We start from the raw sequence: 20,308 nt of genomic DNA on the forward strand, positions 1-20,308 counted from the left end.
TATACAAACTCTTTCGGAATATAAAAGAGAAGGAAGAACTTCCTCATTTATAAGACTAGCATTACTCTGATACCATAGCTAGACAGACATACAAAAATAAAACTATACACAAATATCCCTTGTAAATATAGACATGGAAAGCCTTAACATTTTAGCTGATAAATTCAAGAATAAATAAGAAGAATAATAATAGTGTAACCAATGGGATTCATCCCAGAAATCAAATTGTTTCAGCATTTAAAAACCAAAAATCAGTAATTGGCCATACCAGCAATATAAACAAGAAAAAAAAAAAACATATACAATCATCTTGAATAGACACAGAAGAACCAGTTGATAAAATTCAATATCCATTCAGGAAAGAAGAAAAACTAAGAGTGGAAGAAAACCTCATTTTCAAACTAATAGAGGGCAACTATAAAAAATGTAAAGTTAACATCATACTTGATGAAAAAATCATTTTCACTTAATATTGGGAATAAAAGATAAACCCTCTCATCACTTCTATTCAGCCTTCTACTGAAGGTTCTATACAGTGCAATTCAACAAGAAAATGAAATAAAGAGTGTATACTTTAACACAGAAGAAAAAATTATCTTTTTGTGAGAAATTAGACTGATACATTCCATAAAGGCATAATTCAAATGGTATGCCATATTAATCACATTCTTGTTACTCACAGATAAAGCAGAAAATGGATTTTAATATTTCTATAAAAATGCGATCAACATAACTGTAGCTGGAAACTGTATCATATATCTAAGTCTTCTTGGAAAAATATACACATCTATAGATAATGATAAATAAAAATACTCAGATAGTTACATTAGAATTGTTATAGCTTAAATTATTCATGGCATATATTTTCGAAAGGGTAACTCCCAATTTCCTCTATACTAAAAATAATTTCTAAAAAGAATAACCACAAAACAACATCAAAAATTTAAAGGACTTCATGCTTTTACCTTATATCAAAATCACATATAGGCATACACACATATAAAATTTTGCTGTAACTAAAATATGTACATGTGTATGTGTAAAGAGATAGAATATAAATCTTTACAAACACAAAATAATTTACTCATTGTACACATTTTAAATTTTGACCACTGTATTTGAAGATACATGAAAATTTTATTATTGAAGTAGTGAAATCTACTGATGTTAGCTATTGTTATTAAGTTCGTTGTTGTTGATTTTATTTTAACTAAATATACTTTCCTCACATTGGACTCAGATAGATAATAGCTAGCTCATCAATAAATTATGCCTTACATTGTGATATGTGTTTCATATTTAAATGTACATATATTTTACTTTCAGGGCTTTCAAGTCTCTTCTTTTTTAAAATTCTTGGGCTTGAACAATATTTATATTGTTATATACTTAATGTATATTACTAATCTTTGACCCAAATCCCTTCTCATCAATAATTTGCTATTTTCTGTAATATTCTAGAATCTATATAATTGATAGAATTATTTTGGAGTTAAGAAAATCACTAAACAGAATTTGAAAGGAATTACCAATTTTATTATGTTAATTGTAGTGTTATAGTCTCAAATTAGTAGGTTTAGCTAACTTGGCAATTATTTGTTTATACCGATCCCTAAAATTCTGTATTTTATTTATACAAATACTTGAAAATTTCACATATGGATATGCCAACATATTTCATGTTTTGCTTTATAAATAAAACATACTTTTCATAAATTCTAATTGGTAGCAATATTTTTCAAAAACTGGAACATAATATAGTATATTTCTATTTCTGTTTTATAAAGGGAAAGGTTATTTGCTGACCTTTGAAACTGGTTTTCATCGTTTGCAAAAATGAAATTTCTCATTCCTTTGCCACTAACAAAACCATCTATCTTATATTTACAAATATTGAGAATATTTTTTAGAAAGGAAATTTCAATAATTTAATTATGATTTAATTTCAGTAAATTTAAAGTGATAAATTTATAGGAACACGCAATAACAGCAATAAAAACCCTAAAACTTTTACAAAGGTGGGGACTATGATTTTTTTTTTATCTTGCTGAAACTTGTTCAGAGAGAACAAGACTTTCAAAATGTTTTTTAAGGAAAAGAAAGTGCTGTTTTTCTATGTATACCTCAAACAAGTGATATAATTATTTTGGTTTGACTTAGCTGGACAATGGAAAAAAAAAGTTTATATAGAATTGCAAGTAAAACCCAACTGTATGCATTATATAAAGGAATAATAAAATGATTGTAATCCAAGAAGATTTATAATAAAAATATGGCCAAAGGCATTAAAAAATTACAGTATGTGAAATTTCAAGTTTATCATCAGATAATGTAAAATTTGGGGCAAGAATTATTAAATAAAGCTAAGAAATTGCTTATGATTATAAATGTTATTTGCACATCAAATAAAGTAAACAACACTGAAACACTAGCCAAAAAATCTGGAGGAAAAAAAGAAGAAATTGCTAGAAACATTTTTTTGGGAGACAATATTATCTATTTCAGTTCATGACATTTCAGGTGGATGAACAATAAATTACAAAACTGAATACATTATTAATCAATAAAGTAAGTCAAATTGAAATAGCCCAATTACATCTTTAAAACAGAAAATACACCTCAAGGAAGTACCTAAAAAAAAAACATAATTAGCATAAAATTTCAGATAAGTTTGAAAAAGGACAAATAACAGAAACAATTTCTTGTTGACAAAGGCAGAAAAAGTAGAAATTAGTAATCCAGAAAAAAGTAGGACACACAAAAAATCTAATTGATGAAAATTTATGACAAATATCAAAAACATATCTTACAGGATAAAAACAACAATCCAGATAACCTAAAAAAAGATGAAATATGAACATTAAGAAAATGAAGTATTTAATTTAAAAATTATTAAGTGTCTTACACAATAATGTAGGACACCACTCTCTCTCAAACCCCATAGGAAGTATTTAATGGATGTGAAATCATAAGATAACAACTTAGAAAAACAGGAAACCTGATCAATAAATAAAGCCGGGAGTGATTTACTGGAAAACACACGGACCCTCACGAAGCTAATGTAGTCAAGGACAAAGGAAAGAACTGTCAGATACACAAAAGTGAAATGATAATAGGAAACTAAGCACCAAAAGAAAGAAACAACTTTTGAAACTTTGTGCAAATAAATTTGAAAACATAAAAAAATGAGTTTCATTTTAGGTAAATATAAACAAACAATTCTAGCAAAGAGAAAATAACATTTAAAAATCAAAGACCAGATTTATTTATGAATATCAAAGCAAAAAATCTTAGATAAAAGATATACATCATCAATTAAAAGAACAATATAACTACTTACGGCTTCTTAGGATAATGCAAAAAAACAATATAATAAATCCATCAAGATGAATCAAATTATTGACAGAAAGAAAATAACAAGTATATGTATTCTATATACTTCATATGTAATAAAAGCACTCACCAAAGAATCCGTAAATCTTTTAAATAAAATATTCTTCATAAAATAGCAATAGAATAATGATATATTTAAATTTCTAGTTTGATTAAAATGCTTTTCTCATTAAAATGAGAAAAAGATGAAGATGCTATAATTTGCCAATATTAAGCACCAATTAAACAACAGTAGGAAATAGTGGATATAAGCAGATGAGAGAAATACATATAGAATTTCTGCATATAAAATGTATTTTAATTTACAGATGATGTTAATGTTTCTCTAAAAACATAAAGGATTGATTAAAAATCTATTACAAATAATGTAACAAACTTAATCATTTTTCTAGGTATAAAGTTAATGTGCATAAATCAATTTATTCAAAAACAACTTAAAAACAGGAGAAAATACACTAAATTATATAATGACAAAATATGAAATACCTAAGAAAAATTATCAAGAAATATTTAGAATTTATATAAGGAAATTTTTTAATGTTAATGAGGAATATCAAAGAACTCAAACAAATCCAGAGATAGTAGATGGCTGTGAACACAAATATGACATCATTAACTTGTCAATTCATTCTAGAAACTTGAGAAATCTAAAACCAAAAATAGAGTTTTAAAGATATAGAAAGTTTTTTTGAGGAATACAGAAAGTGAACCAGGTATTCTAAAATTAAAAGTAAATAAAAACATCAATAATATTTCAGAAAAAAATATAGAAGAGGACTATTCTTATTGGCCTTTACTTTGAATTTTAAAGCTTAAATAATAAAGACACTGTAGTTATTGTAGACAAATTAGTAGATTATAAAGTTCAGAAAGAATTAAAAATATATATAATAACATCACATATTCTTCTTGGCCATTACTTTGAATTTTAAAGCTTAAATAATAAAGACACTATAGTTATTGTAGACAAATTAGTAGACTATAAAGTTCAGAAAGAATTCAAAATATATATAATAACATTACATACAGTGAAAGTGTTATTTATAAACAATTGGTAAAGATGCGTTTTTTAATTTTAAAAAAGTTAGAAAAACAGTAAAAAAGGTTTGGACATCCCACGATAACTTAGAAGAAATTACAAAGGGATTTTAAGATTAAATGTGAAACTAAGACCGTGAAAGTTTTATAAGTTAGCAAAGGAGACTATGGAAAGTCTTCATAAAAATAAATCAGTTGCCTTGAAAGAAATGAATGGGTGGCTTTTGTCCACATTAAACACAAACAGACTGGGAAACAAAGAAAACACTGTAAAGACAGTCAAAAAGCACTTTACAAAAGAAAATATTTATACCTCATAAAAAAGAACAAAGAGCAAATTGTCTTAATACATGAAAAGCATCTAAAGTCTGTATGAAAAATGCTTACACTCTTGCAATAAATTCAATACGAACTACGAAAAGACAGAGGAAGTAAAATATAAATGTCTTTCAAATATGAAAAATGCTACATTGAACACACAAAGGAAAGATAGTATTTGCAATTATGAAAACAATACTTTATCCATAAGCTTTTAAAATATTAAACATTTTGTGAATCACTGAATTACTTTATCCATAAGCTTTTAAAATATCAAATATTTTGTAAATCACGGAATTGGAGTGAGTTTCAAGAAACAACATTCCTGGAGATATTAGAAATTATATACCTTCATCTAAGAGTTTGGAAAGTTTATAAAATCCTGAAAATGTCTTGTCCAGTCAAAAACACATATGTGTGAAGTGACATTTGAATTTGAACATATCAACAGGCACCTCTCCATAGGTCTCTATGTGTGTACAGGTCTATGAAAAGTAGTATTAACAGTCTTTGTTTTAATCCTCTTTGTTCTAGAACCTCTTCAAAACTTGTATCCAGTAAACATCTTTGGAAAATAGAAATAATATCTCACTCCAGAGAAATGGTAGGTTTATTTACTATACAGTCAAATAATAATAATATCTCTCTCTGGGGCAAAATTCAGGTAAACTTCCTGTCCAGGGCTTAAACTCTGAGCTCTCCTGTAACATCACCCCCTGAGTGTACAGGCATCACTTTGCCCTCTTTAATCACTGGGGCTTTGGAAATCAGTGCAAATGTCAATTCTCCGGCTACTGCTCATGCTATGAGTAATATGGTTTTTGTCTATCGCACGAGAGTCTCATATGTTTTGCCAGCATCCACAAAACTGTAGCATGATAAATCGTAAATCTGAGATTAAGGTCAATTTTTAGACCATTTTGATCTTGTTGAAATAGTCAATGCTTTTTCATTTGTAATATCAAATTGTGTCAAACCTGAAATGCCCCACAGAAGATACAGGTTACATAAATTATATCAAACTATTTAATACTATTAAGTTATTGATCATTATGTTAGCTCTACATTTACTGATAACAAGTCCAAGATACATCTTTTAAAGAAGAAAGTAATGCAAAAACATTTTGTAAAATTTGGTACCGTGTGTATAAATAGATTTTTTAAAAACATGAATTAAGAGAAACTATTTAAATTAAAAAGTCATGATGAGGACTTCCAGTCCAGACTATGCACACTCATATTTTCTTCTCTTACTTGCTAAGCACAATTAAAACCCAGGAAATGTGCACATTATAAACCCAGGAAATGTACAAGATAAAACAAAAGAAAACTTCTAAAAGGCATTTAGCACCTTTTAATATTTAAAGTGAAGGCCAACTGGTTGTATGCCCCAAAAGTGGAGGAGTAGCACAGGTTGCATCCCCTCAATCAGCAGAAGAAGAGCACCTAGACCCATTGTTTTCCAACCACTGCTTTAGCATCAGAAGGCAGCTATAGACTCATTCCTCTCCTGGAATGAAGGTGAGTCCTTCTGGAAATACCAGGTGAATACAACACTACTTGGTAGGTGGATTAATTGGAAGCTCCAATTATTTTTATAAGTGTTCATGTGAAATAATATATTTTACCAAAAATCATGAACCTCCCATGTTCTGCCAAGAGATATTGAGGTGAACAGGCAGAACAAGCAAGACAAACAGCTATAACAGGAGGCACAGTCTGGGAAGCTTCTTGTCTCTATGAACTGAGACCCCTCCCCCACAGACATTGGGAGACGCAGGCAGAATAAGAAAAAGAAATGCAATTTTTAGCTAGTGACTTAGACTGGGAAGCTTTTTTATTCCTTTGGGCCTAGGATTCTCCTACCCGGAAACACAGGGACATCCAGGGGACACCCCTGAGGGACCCCACAATAGCTTGCTCCTACCAAGAGAAATCCAGCGTCCAGACCTGGAGAAAGGTCTTCCCCCCGCCTTTTTCTTTTTCTTTTTTTAGATGGAATTTCGCTCTTATTGCCCAAGTTGGCGTGCAGTGGCACAATCTCGGCTTACTGCAACCTCCACCTGCTGAGTTCAAGCAATTCTTCTGCTTCAGCCTCCAGAGTAGCTGGGATTACAGGCATACGCCACCATGCCCGGCTAATTTTGTATTTTTAGTAAAGATTAGGTTTCTCCACGTTGGTCAAACTGGTCTTGAACTCCCGACCTCAGGTGATCCGCCCTCCTTGGCCTCCCAAAGTGCTGGGATTACAGGTGTGAGCCACCACATCTGGCCAGGTCTTCCACTTTTTAAGATAGCAAGAGTGACACCAGATGAACCAAGTGGCCCCAAATAAAATCCCAAATGGTGGGAAACTTAAATTGCCATAAAATTAGGCCAAGACTTGCATGCCAAAACTAAACTAGGACTCACTACATTAAAAAGTAAAATATTTTATTAGAACCTAGAGTCTTCTTACATAATAGACAAGATTCAGAATAAAATTGAAAATCACTCCTTATGTTAAGAACTTAGGAAATCACAATTTGAATGGGAAAAAAATGTCAATTGATGCCAATGTGGTGGTGCTACAGATGCTTCAGTTATCTGACAAATGTGTTAAAGGAGTCACCATAAAAATGTTTCCACATCCAATTAATAATTTTTGAACCAAATTTAAAGTAAAACTATTAAAAATAAAAATTAAAAAACACTCTCAAAGAACTAGAAAACACAGTAAATAAAAAATTGAATGGACACAATAGAAGACTAGAGTGGAGACAACAATAGCATTAGTGTAATTGAAGATAAGACAATAAATTTACCCTATCTGAGAAAAAACAGACTAATAATAATAGTAATAATAATAATAAAGAACAGCATCATATGGACTTGTGAGATAATAAAAACTAACATAAATATAATTGGCATAACAGAGGAGAAAGGAGAAAAAGATTAGGGCTAAAAGGAACACAGTAACCTCCCCCTTATCTGTCGGAAATTTGTTGCAACATTCCTAGTGGATGCCTGAAACCATTAATGGTATTGATCTTAATTGTCATTAATTGAAACATGTTTCTGCTTATGTCTTCTACCCAGAAATTGAATGCCATTTTCATCTTCCTAAGCTCTTATCATGCACTGTGGCTATAACTTTTGCAGTTTGAGGTACAAAGACAAAACTTGCACTAATTATTTTTCCTTCTTCATTATTTTAAAGATATAAAATGTGTTCTTCCAATAAATTTTAGCAACATCAGCCTATAAGTTTTTTCTTTATTAAGCTGAGAATTTTAAAGAAGCGCTTTACTGTTTTACTTTGGAATAACCAAATTGCTACTATCACTATTGTTGTACTTAGAGGCCATTATTAAGTACAATAAGAGTTACTTGAACACAAGCACTGTGATACCATGACAGTGGATCTGATTTAAAAAAATAGCTATTAAGTCACTAACAGGTGGATAGCATATACACCATGGATATGCTGGCTGAAGGAATGATTCATGTCTCAGATAGGTCAGAGCACAACAACATGAAATTTAATCACTCTACTCAGAATGGCAAGATTATAAATTGTTAATTTCTGGAGTTTTCCATTTAATATTTTCTAACAGGTTTACTGCAGAAAATGGAAACCATGAAAAGTGAAACCATGGATAAAGGGGAGTACAGTAGTGCCTGAAACCTTCTCAAACTTGGTGAAAGACACAAGCATATGAATTCAATAAGCTGAGTGAACCTCAAGAGATATCCATGCCAAGAAATGGCATGAAATAACTGTGAAAATTATAGATAAGGAAAATAAATTGAAAACATCCAGAAAAATGAAACATTACCTATAAAATATTCCAATTTGGGTGACTATAACTTACTCATCTGAAACCATAGAGGCAAGAAGGATGTATTAAAACATGTTTTAAGTGTTGAAGGCCTGTGAAATGAAAATTCCACAACTGGCACAACTAGCCTTCAGGAATAAAGAGAAAATAAAATGCTTTAGGGCAAAAAATATTTTTAAAAAAATTGTTAGCAGAACAAATAATAACATTTCGGGACAAAGAAAATTTAAAATAAAATATTGTTAGCAGAGTTACCTTTAAAGATTGGCTAAACTAAGTTCTTTAAACAGGAGTAAAAGTTAAGAGAAAGAATATTGAAATATCGAAGCAAAAGGAATAAAGGGAAGAGCAGACATATGGGTATATATAATAGATTCTAATTTCCCTCATGAGTTTATATATTGTATTTGATTATTGAAAGACAAAATTATAACACTATCTAATACACAATGATATTTAAAAGGGGAGGAGGAAAAACAATCTAAATGGAAGTAAAGCTGCAACATTTCACTCAATGTGGTTAAAAGGTCAATACCAGCATACTGTAACTCACATATGTATATTTCAGTATATGTATTAATAAAAAATCACAACCAATCTATTATAAAACTGTGAAAAACTATACAGACATACATTCAGAATTACTTAAACAAACCAAGTCTTTAAAAAATAATATTGAAGTAACTATAGGAGGGTAAGAAAAAGAACAAAGGAGTAAGAATCAGAGGAAATCAATATAAAAAAATGATAAAATGGCGCACTTGATTGATAACAGATCAATAATTACATTAGGTGTGAGTGATCTAAATATACCATTCAAAGCTCGGTAGAGCTGGTTAAAAATATAATCCAACTGTATGCTAATATATAATATTACAGGTATAAAGCATGTATAATCAAATGTTAATAAGTCATCAAGTATTAAAATTACCAGAGATGAAGAAGAACATTATATAGTATTAAAAGGATCAACCTATCAGGAATAAGTAACAATTCTAAGTGTACATGTATCACAAAACAGAGCCTCAAAATACATGAAGTAAAACTGAGAGAACTAAAAAAAAAATATGAGTTCACGAGTATATTTGGGGACTTTAATATACCCTCTCCACATCAGCAATGACTGGAGCTTCTAGAAACATTCAGCAAGGTTATGAAACATCTGAATAATGCAATCCACTAACAGGACATCTTTGACATATATGAAAGAGTTCACCCAATAACGGCAGACTATTTTTTTTCACATGTTTACGGGACCTTAAGATAGAACATATCCTGGGCCATAAAATAGTCCTCAACAGATTTAAAAGAAATGAAATGTGATACCTTGTATGTTCTGTGACCATAATAAAATCAAACTAAAACACAAAATAACAGAAGGAAAAAAAATACATAAATATACTAAACGTAGAAAATAAACTACAAAATGATCCATGTGTCATTTGTCAGAGAAAGTTTTCAATAAAATTTTAAATGATTATATAACTGAATGAAAATAAAAACACAACATGGCAAAATATGAGGAATGCTGAGAGAAAAATATATAGCACTAAATGCTTACATTAAAATGTGAAAAGCTCTTGAGTCAATAATTTCAGTTCCTTAGGGAACTAGAAAATTAGTAAAACATTACAGAAAAACAATGAATCAAGATATCTTTTCAAAGAAATTACTAAAATTGATATATCTCCAATGAGACTGATAGAGAGAGAGAGAGAGAGGAAGAGAGAGAGAGAGAGGAATCCAAATTATCAACATTAGGAATGAAATACAGGACACCACTACTGATCCTGCAGCCATTAAAAAGGTGTTTAGAGAATTCTATTAACAACTATACACTCATACATTTGACAGATTAGAAGAAATGGAACAATTTATTGAAATCACCAACTACTAAAAACTCAATCAAAATTTAATAGACAATTGAACATCCTATAAACATCAAAAGTAAGAAGTTAGTAGTTAAAAAACACCAGAAAGAAGGATTTTCATGATCCTATGTTATCACTGGAGACAACAAACTTTAAAACAAGAATTAACACCAATTGTAACTGTTTCATCAAGAACATAGACAAAAAGGAAATGTTCCCCAGCTCATTATAGAGGAGCAGTATTACCCATATATCAACACAAAAAGAGTAGCAGAAAAGAAAACTATAGACAAATTTCTATCCTGTACTTAGCCACAAAACCCTCAACAAAATACTAGCAAGCCAAATGTGAAAATATATAGGAAGAGTTACACAATGCTACTATGTGGGATTTATCCTTTTCTGCAAAGGTGGTTCAACATTAAAAAATCTATCAATGTAATCCACCATAGCAACAAGGTAAATAATAAAAAGTACATGATCATATCAATGGAATCACAAAAAGCACTTGACAAAATCCAACATCCTTTTATGCTAGAGACTTGAAGTAAATTATGATTAGTGGAGTACTATCTTGACTTGGAAAAGAGCATCTAAAACAAACATAAAAACAAAACCCTACATTTAACATCCACCTAACATAGGGAGGAAGGCACCAGTCTTATTCAACACAAGAGTAAAAGGTCTAGCCTCTGAAGGAAGCAAAAATATTAATAACAATGTAGTGCACACATATTAGGAGAGAAAAAAATAACATTATCTCTCTTTGCAGACAATATGATTTTTTACACAGAAGACCTCAAATGTCAACAAAACATTAATAAGTGAGTTCTCTGCAAGGTCATAGGACACAGGACCAAAACAAAACAAATAAAAAACTATTCACATTTCTACATAATAATGACTATACAGAAACTGAATTTTAAAAATGTCATGCTATTTATAATCCTTCCAAACACAATTACTTACGTATAAAATTAACACCCAGCACTTTGGGAGGCCGAGGCGGGCGGATCACAAGGTCAGGAGATCGAGACCACAGTGAAACCCCGTCTCTACTAAAAATACAAAAAATTAGCCGGGCGCGGTGGTGGGCGCCTGTAGTCCCAGCTACTCAGGAGGCTGAGGCAGGAGAATGGCGTGAACCCGGGAGGCGGAGCTTGCAGTGAGCCGAGATCGCGCCACTGCACTCCAGCCTGGGCCACAGCGCGAGACTCCGTCTCAAAAAAAAAAAAAAAAAATTAACATAGGTGAGATTGAGATGCTGACAATTACAAAATGATGGTGAAAGAATCAAAGAAGACCATAATAAGTGGAGAGACATACTGTATTCAGGAGTTGGAAGACGCAATCAAGTAATGATGCCAGTTCTCCATTAAATTATCTGTAAGAGTAATAAAATTAATATCAAAATTAGAGCCAAAAGTTTCTGAAGCCATCAACAAGATAATTCTAAAATTTGTATGGAAGTTACAGTCCACAGCATGACAAAAGTGAGTAACATAGGAGAAATCCGACAACTGGACATAGCTATAGAAGTCAAACCACTGAGGTATTGGTGGAGGCATAGACATGTAGAACAATGCAACAGAATAAATAACCCAGAAAGAAAATTGCATAATTATGTTCAACTTATTTATGACAAAGATGGAAACTATTTAATGGAAGTATAAACTTTTCACCAAATGTTGCTAACATAGTTGGATATTCATAACCCCATAAAAGGAATGTCAACCTATAATTCATACTTTATATAAAATTCAACCAAAATGAATGAGACACTTAAATGTAAAACACAAAATTGTAAAACTTTTAGAAAAAAAGTCTTTGGGTTCTAGAGCAGTGCAAATATATCTTAAAATTGATACCACAGCTCAACACAAATGAAAAGAAAATAAAAGATCAATTGGACTTAACCAAAATCAAACACTTTTGCTCTGAAAATTCCCATGTGAAGAAGAATATATTGACATGTCACATACCCATCAAAGGATACAGATATTGTAGTTAGAATATATAAAGGACTCTAAAATTCCAACAATAATAAAACATGCCAATTAGAAAATAAGCAAAAGGCATGAACAGGCATTTCATAGAAGCAGAAATGCAGATAGAAGAAAAAAAAAAACAAAACTAAGAGATGTTCAATATGATGAATCATCATGAAATGCAAATTAAACCCCACTGAGATATCATGTATGTGGATCAGAATGGCTAAATTAACAAAAATAGTAAAAGTATCAAAAGCTGGTGAGGATGAGTTGAAACTGGGGATAAATTGAAACAATTGAAACTGCTGATGGAAATATAAAATGCTACAGTTACTCTGGAAAACTGTTTGTTTGGTTCCTTGTAAAAGCAAACATTCAATTACCATATGACCCAGCAATTGCACTCTTGGGCATTTTTCCCAGAAAAAAAAATAAAAACTTATGTTCATACAAAAACCTGTATATGAATGTTTGTGCTAGTATTACATAAAAACAAATCTGGAGTGTACAAAGGGAGACTTTATTTGGAAAGACCATTGCAATAGGAAAATATGCTGAAGCCAGGAACTTCAAGCATCTCAAACACAAATAGAAAAAGACCCTTTTTAATAGTGTAGGAGGTAAGCGGAGCTCAGCAGAAACTTTTAAGGGGAAGTTGGCAAGCAACGGGAAATGACTACTAAGATCTGACAATGTGCCTCACAGTAATCAGCCAATTAGAATACATTGACAGTGGGACATGTTCCCCTTTTTTGAACTCGCTCAGTCTTGGAAAGAAGTACAGTTCAGGGGCATATAGGGAGGCCATAATGTTGACTATAGTTTGGTTATGACAAACAGGAGGTAAGAAATGGGCTATTGTAAACACTTGGTTAGTTCACCCCATTATTTTAGACTGACAAGGTCGGTTCTTAAACGTTATTAGAGATGAAATAAGAGTCATTGTGAGGTTGAGATTTAACCAAGTGGTTTTCAGGGGATGAGCTGGCCTTCATGTTTTCTTGGCCTTTAAAGACTAGCGGTATCATCTGTTGACTTTGCTATCTTCCTGGAGTATTTGAGGAAGTCAGGCATTTAATGAAAAGTATACCTAGAGATTTAATAAATAGAACTATTATTAAAAGTTGAATAAAGGAATAACAAACAATTTTAGAGATTTGAAGGCAGGCTGTTGAAAGGCTTCTAGCATATGGAGCCCAAATTTAAATTGAGTGAGGATGGTAGAATGAGGATGAGAGTGGTAAGCCAATGTATTTTTCAGTTAGCCGTCTGAATACATTTCATTTTGGTGATGGCAGAGATATCAGAGATATTTTTGGGAATATATGCACAATGATCATTTCTGACTACTGCACAGAGGTCTAGGATTGAAGCCTCTGGAGTTTGGCAGCAGTATTGGTAGTAAGGCATACAATGTAAAAACTTTTCCCACAGGATTTAAGATTAGTTTCTTCGTGATATGGCTTGTAAAGAACAAGGTCTCTCCTGCTGGAGGAAAAGCAGCCTCAATCTGTTGGTGACAAATATGCATGTAATTAATAGCTTCCTGGAAGCATTTTATAATGTCCAAATTTGTATGGGTCAGCTTTCTGCTATTTTTTAATGGAGCAGTTGCCGTGACCCAGCAGGAAAGGACAGAAGAGCAATCAGGACTAAAGATAAAAACTTGGGTTACAAAGATTGACTTTTTGTGTCAGTTTATAAAGTTATGATTGTAATAATCTATTAGCTCTCATTATTATTTCATGTGACTGGGGATTACGAGGACAATGCAGTTTTTGGCATAAAGAAAAAACTCAAATTTCTTGGATGGTTTTACTGGTGAAAGAGAATTAATCATGCGAGGAACACTTTCTTTGATAAAAGTTTAGCAACTTAATAACAGCATTGGTCCCCTAAAAGTTATAGTTTCCAGGCAGTGAGAGAACATGCAAATGAAATTAAAAACACATTTATAATTATCAGATTTAAGGAACTGGATAAAATCTAACTGCAAATTTGAAAAAAAAAGGTCTTAAATAACTGTATAATAAAAATTCATAGATAAGTGATACTCAATTGTAAATTGCTGGTCTAGACTATATTGTATTTAAATTAAAGAGGTATAATTATGGCCAATTTATCATTTAAAGAAGTAATTGATAAATATTATATTAAATATAAGAATATTTTAACAATACATATTGGATATACAGAAGATTAATCAACTTTTTTGACAGCACATCCTATGTAATTTGTGGAGTATTAAGTAAATTAAACTATTTTTTAGCACCACTATTGTTAGAAGGTGAAAGGACAAATCATTTGTGATTTCCTGGCGCTCTCTAGGAAATACAAAAGTTAGATTTATGTGTAAAAGTTGTTATTCAGTATTTAATTTGGGGAAGGCAAAATGTCAAAAGTTGTCCAGAGGTTTGAACCCTTGGTTAAATGAGACCATGGGTCACTAAGAACCTATACGTGGCCTATACTTGGCTACCTATACCTTTATTTATTTATTTATTTATTTGTTTATTTATTTATTATTTTTTGAGACTGACTTTCACTCTGACGCCCAGGCTGGAGTTCAGTGTCGTGATCTCGGCTCACTACAACCTCCACCTCTGGGGTTCAAGTGATTCTCCTGCCTCAGCCTCTCCAGTAGTTGGGATTACACATGCCCACCACTATGCCCAGCTAATTTTTTGTATTTTTAGTAGAGATAGGGTTTCATCATGTTGGCCAGGCTGGTCTTGAACTCATGACTCCATGATCCGCCCTCCTCAGCCTCCCAAAGTGTTGGGATTACAGGAGTGAGCCACCGCGCCCAGCCTTGGTTACCTCTTTAGTCACAGTGACAATAAACTGTTTTAAAAATAAGCATGTGAGGTAACATGATTATAAAAAAACGCTCACTCTTTGTAATAGAAGACTTTAAAAAAAAAATCAAGGACCTAATAAAGTCAACCTAAAAATTGAAAACAATTTGGATCAAACAGAATCTCTGCCTTCTAGGCAGATTAATTAGAGGGTTGAAAAAACAAACACACACTTCTACAACTTCTTTTTAGTAGTAGACTGATAATCCAATAACATTTTAACAGCAAGAAAACCAAATTCTAGTTTTGTATGAGTACATTATTTAATATTCAAGTTGTTTTTTTAATCTCATAAATAAACCTATTACCAGCTTTGACTATGACAAATAAAATTCCGTTCATCCGAAACCTTACTAACTTTTTATGTTAGTTTAAGTTTTACCTTCTATCTTTTTTATTTTTTAAAAATTCTGGAACAACTCACTGTATTTTATGATGAAATTAGTCTTTTTTCCCTTAAACACACACACACATACACACACACACATGCGCGCGTGCAACCTCTCTCTCTCTCTCTCTGCCTACCTTGTGTACTTTAATTTACCCGAAGTCTAGGGTTTTAAGTTAATAAAAGGTTTGAAAACTGTCCTTAGGATGACATATTAATGACATATTGTACATAATTATGTTGAAACAAAGTTGTCAGAATAGTGACTCCATTTTGTTACATGCATTTTTCTATTTTGATAATGACTACCATCTAGTATAATGCTTGTTCTTGTGGGAAAAATTCAGGTTCGAGAGACATTGATAGTGAAACTGAAATATCTCCTTATATATAAGGTATACTTTTCCCTGTGTAGCTCCTTTTTAGTTCTTTCTTTATCCAACATTAGACAAATAGAAAACAGTGATGATTGCTTGTTATCTCTTTCTTTTGGCCTTTTTATGTTATTTTACATAAATTGAAGGTACTGGTAATCTACAAATCTTGCAATTAAGACCCAAAACTTCTTTTTATAAAGTAATAGGCAAGCGCGAATAATTACTGAAGAATCTACCTAGAAATGCATGGACTTTATTTTTTGGTTTTATATTTTAAAAGTTCTCCGTAAATAGCATTCTTTCTTTCAGAAATGAACTGATTGTTCAGTGCTGAATGGTGAATTTTGGACTGTTTTCAAACGTATCAGGAATAAGACCGCCACCTTGGTTGCCACTATATCGACTCACTGATTTTCTGTTATGATCAATGCGATGGGCCTGGAATAATAACTACGAGATGAAATTACAATAAATGAAGATGTTACATGTTCAAACTCTGACAAAAAAAGTACCTGTATAAGTTTAGAAAGCATACTCTCAAGTAGAATAAAAATATGTTTATTTTATACTTAATATTGAAAACTCAGAACACATAGTTATTTGTATTAAACCAATAATATTATACTTTTTTGCCAAAGATTATATTAATGTGAACTAGGATTTTTGAAATATTTGGGTAAGTTTTATAATAGTATTTTTTCACATTGAAAGTATTAGTAGTTCAGTGTTTTACTTAATTTCTGAGAGTTTTAGTAATATTGAGTTTAGATAAATATTTATGTACTTTTAACCAAATAGACTAGAGCAACCTTAGGAATTTTTCAAGCTAATTTGGTACTGCCATTCAGAGGTAAGAAAATATCACACATATATCAGATAAATATATATATACATACATTAATACATATATATACAGGTGAACATAAAGACAGACACAAATAAGGTCATAGCTTTAATTCTAAAATTTAAGCTATGAGTCAGGCATAAATACAGAAATACAGGAGACATTGGTTATATAACAGAGTTGGCTCACCAATGTTTGTGGAGGAAACTTAAGACCTTCTTTGCCCTGATATGTAATCTCATGGTTTGGATGACACCACATGACCATCTGGATGTCTCCAGTATTCATCAGAGTGGGATAAAACATACAATCTATTTCAAATGATTTTTTTTTCAGCTATAGGTGGCTGCTTTGGGAATCCCTAGGTCCCCAAAATTCCTTAATGGGGGCTGGATGCACAAAGTTCTAGTGACTTAAGGAGGTAAGGACCTGGACTGAGAGGAGAAAAGTCTGTCAAGGTGGCTAGATGTGTGACGGAGGTAGGGATATTGAAGGAGAACAGTTCAAGAGATTCAGGGACCTGAAGGGAAAGTCAAAGGTGGTTACAAAGGAGAAAGGGGGAACAGGGATGATGAGAAAGCAGAGGTTTAGATGAACCAGTTAGGGAAGATCTCAAATTTGCTAAATAGATTATTAAAGTTTAAAAATATCCTCTGTAAATTTTTGCCATTTTAAAGACATTAGAGAGAATTAGTGCCAGAACAGCAGAGCATACGGGCAACAAATGTAAAAGACGGTGAACACCAAGTAGATTGAGAGTTACCACTTGAAGAAAGAGAATAATTTAGTTAAAAAGGAGCAAAGGAAAAAAAGTTTTTCTAGAAAGTTCCATGCACAATCCTGACTGGGAGTAAAGGAGTCTCTCACACAATCCTTGTTATGGTACTGAAGGGCCTGCTGTATACAATCTATAGAAATTGAACCAGGAAAAGCAGAGGCCTCATGAAAGAGCAAGGAATTTCCTACTTTAGAGTCAGGAGTAAACCCCAAGAAGATCCAAGAAGACTTTCATCCAGGAAGTTTCTTGCTCAAATAAAAAATAATGCAGTAGAACCTGTTGTTGCCAGGTGTTATGGACAGGAGCAAGATGCAGGAGGGTAGTGGGTGTGGCTGTTAAAAGAGGGAACTTTGCTTTGCTGGAAATATTCAGTATCTTTTCCATGATGATGGATACAGAATCTACACAGATAATAAAAATGTATCAAGCTTAACACACACACACACACACACACACACATATACTGGGAAATTTGCATAGAATTTGTGGATTGTATCAATATCTATATCTATTTGTGATATAATATAGTTTTGTAAAATGTTTCTATTGAGAAAAACGGGACAAAATACACGAGGAATCTCTCTGTATTATTTCTTACAACTGTATGTGAACCTACAATTACTCAGTAAAAATTTCAATTCAGGCCAGGCACAGTGGCACATGCCTGTAATCCCAGCACTTTGCAGGGCCAAAGCAGGTGAATCACCTGAGGTCAGGAGCTTAAGACCAGTCTGGCCAACATGGCAAAACCCCATCTCTACTAAAAATACAAAAATTAGCCTGTCATGGTGGTGTGGCACCTGTAGTCCCAGCTCCTCAGCAGTCCAAGGCTGGAGAATCACTTGAACCTGGGAGGTGGAGTTTGCAGTGATCCGAGATCACGCCACTGCACTCCATGCACTCCAGCCCAGGAGACAGAGCAAGACTCTGTTAAAAAAAAATCAAATCAAAGAAACAAACAAAATATAACAAGAAAACAAGGTGAGTTCTGAGAAACCAGTCCATAAAAATGATGAATATGAACCAAGTGGGGTGGCTCACACCTGTAATCCCAGCACTTTGGGAGGCCCTGTCTTGTGGATTCTTGAACCCAGGAGTCTCAAAATATCCTGAGGAACCTGGTGAGACCCCTCTCTAGAAACATACAAAAATTATCAGGGTGTGGTGGTACAAACCTATAGCTACTTGGGGAGCTCAGGCCAGAGATGGAGGCAGGAGGCTGAGGCGGGAGGACCACCAGAGTCTGGGAGGCGGAGGTTCCTGTGAGCCGAGATTGTGTCGTAGCACTCCAGCCTGGGGGACAGAGCAAGACTCTGCCTCAAAACAAAACAAAACAAAACAAAACAAAACAAAAAGAATGATAAATATGGCACCACGGATGCTAGGAACTTAAGAGATATTATGAAAAGAAACACAGAAGTTAAAAGTTAGATCTTCCAAATTATTTTGTTCATAAGTTACTGGCAGTTTGAAGAGAAAACTCAGTTCAGCATTCCTTAAAAAAAGATAATATCAATATGTATACATAGTTCATGTAGAAGCATACAATAAAGAGAGGGAAGGAAGAAAGATAACCATGAAGTAAATGATCCAAAGTAGAGACTTTAGTTTTGCAAGACAATGGGACCAGAATTTTTATAAGAAACCACAACATAATATGAAACTATCTTTGAATGGCATTTTATGAAGAACTAAATGCATATTAGTTGGTTATTTAAAGTCTACAACTCCTTCTTACATTCTCCTTAATTTGGGCACTGTTATCACTCATAAATAAAGGTATTTATTTTTGAGGCAGAAACAAGAAGAAAATTAAGAGCAAAGAGGAAATTCTCTTAAGTCATAAGAAGGATAGTCAAGAATTTCACATTCCATTTCTCACTTTTAATATTATATTGGAAGCTAAAGCATCTATTAAGAGATGAGGGGAAATATGCATGGTACTTCTAAGAGTATGGGTGGTTGACCACATGATTTGCTTTATATAGGGAGAATATCATTAACAGGGAGAAAAATTAAAGATTAAGAGTAAGACATGGGAAAATACAAATACACTTGGCATAAAAAGGCAGGGAAAATAGGGATATCAGCATTGATTAATTCATAAGTTTGGGATATTAAGCAGGACATAATTGAGGGTGATAGCAATACCTAAAGCAAGAGTATTTTGATGCATAACAGAAATGAAGAAGAAATTTTAAAAATGTCGATTTAAAGTTATTAATTCAACAGGTCAAAGAGCTATAAATTTACAGTGTTAAAGAGTCATCAAATCTGATGTTTCTTTTCCCAAATACATTGTCAGATAATTTCATGAAACTCTCTTTATATATCTTTCACGATGCATGAGTTTAACACTTATACGTAACAAAAAAATAATAAATCTGTTAGCTTTAGTGAGGAGAGGGAGGAAGGAAAGTGGCACTAGCTAATTCATTTCTGCTAGTATAGGCAGAGCCTCACTCTGAAGGAATTGAATAACTTACTCAGGGGCAGGTTCTGGCTGACTGCCCCTGGTTCTTGATTGCCATGCTCTCAGGCACTTGATAGCAAGATACTTTCTTTACAGATTCAGCCATGCCCATTATCTCCTTTGAGGAGATTCTCTCAAAAGACCTGACCATAACATTT

At 32.5% G+C, this 20,308-nt stretch overlaps 1 long non-coding RNA gene across 3 annotated transcripts in view; it reads left to right on the top strand.

Moving 5' to 3' along the window:
- Positions 1-18,389, top strand: part of LOC103880893 — a 60,102-nt gene extending 41,713 nt beyond the window's left edge. For 2 of the 3 annotated variants that reach the window (XR_004182012.1, XR_004182010.1), the window contains 2 exons: positions 5,284-5,353; positions 8,346-11,465. This is a non-coding gene — a long non-coding RNA (uncharacterized LOC103880893). Of the gene's footprint in view, positions 1-5,283; positions 5,354-8,345; positions 11,466-16,364 lie in introns of those variants that run through there. The other variant, XR_004182011.1, reaches the window with a different exon arrangement.
- The last annotated feature ends 1,919 nt before the right edge of the window (positions 18,390-20,308 follow it).

The sequence above is a fragment of the Papio anubis genome, chromosome 2 (genome assembly GCF_008728515.1).
Source record: "Papio anubis isolate 15944 chromosome 2, Panubis1.0, whole genome shotgun sequence".
Lineage (NCBI taxonomy): Eukaryota > Metazoa > Chordata > Mammalia > Primates > Cercopithecidae > Papio > Papio anubis.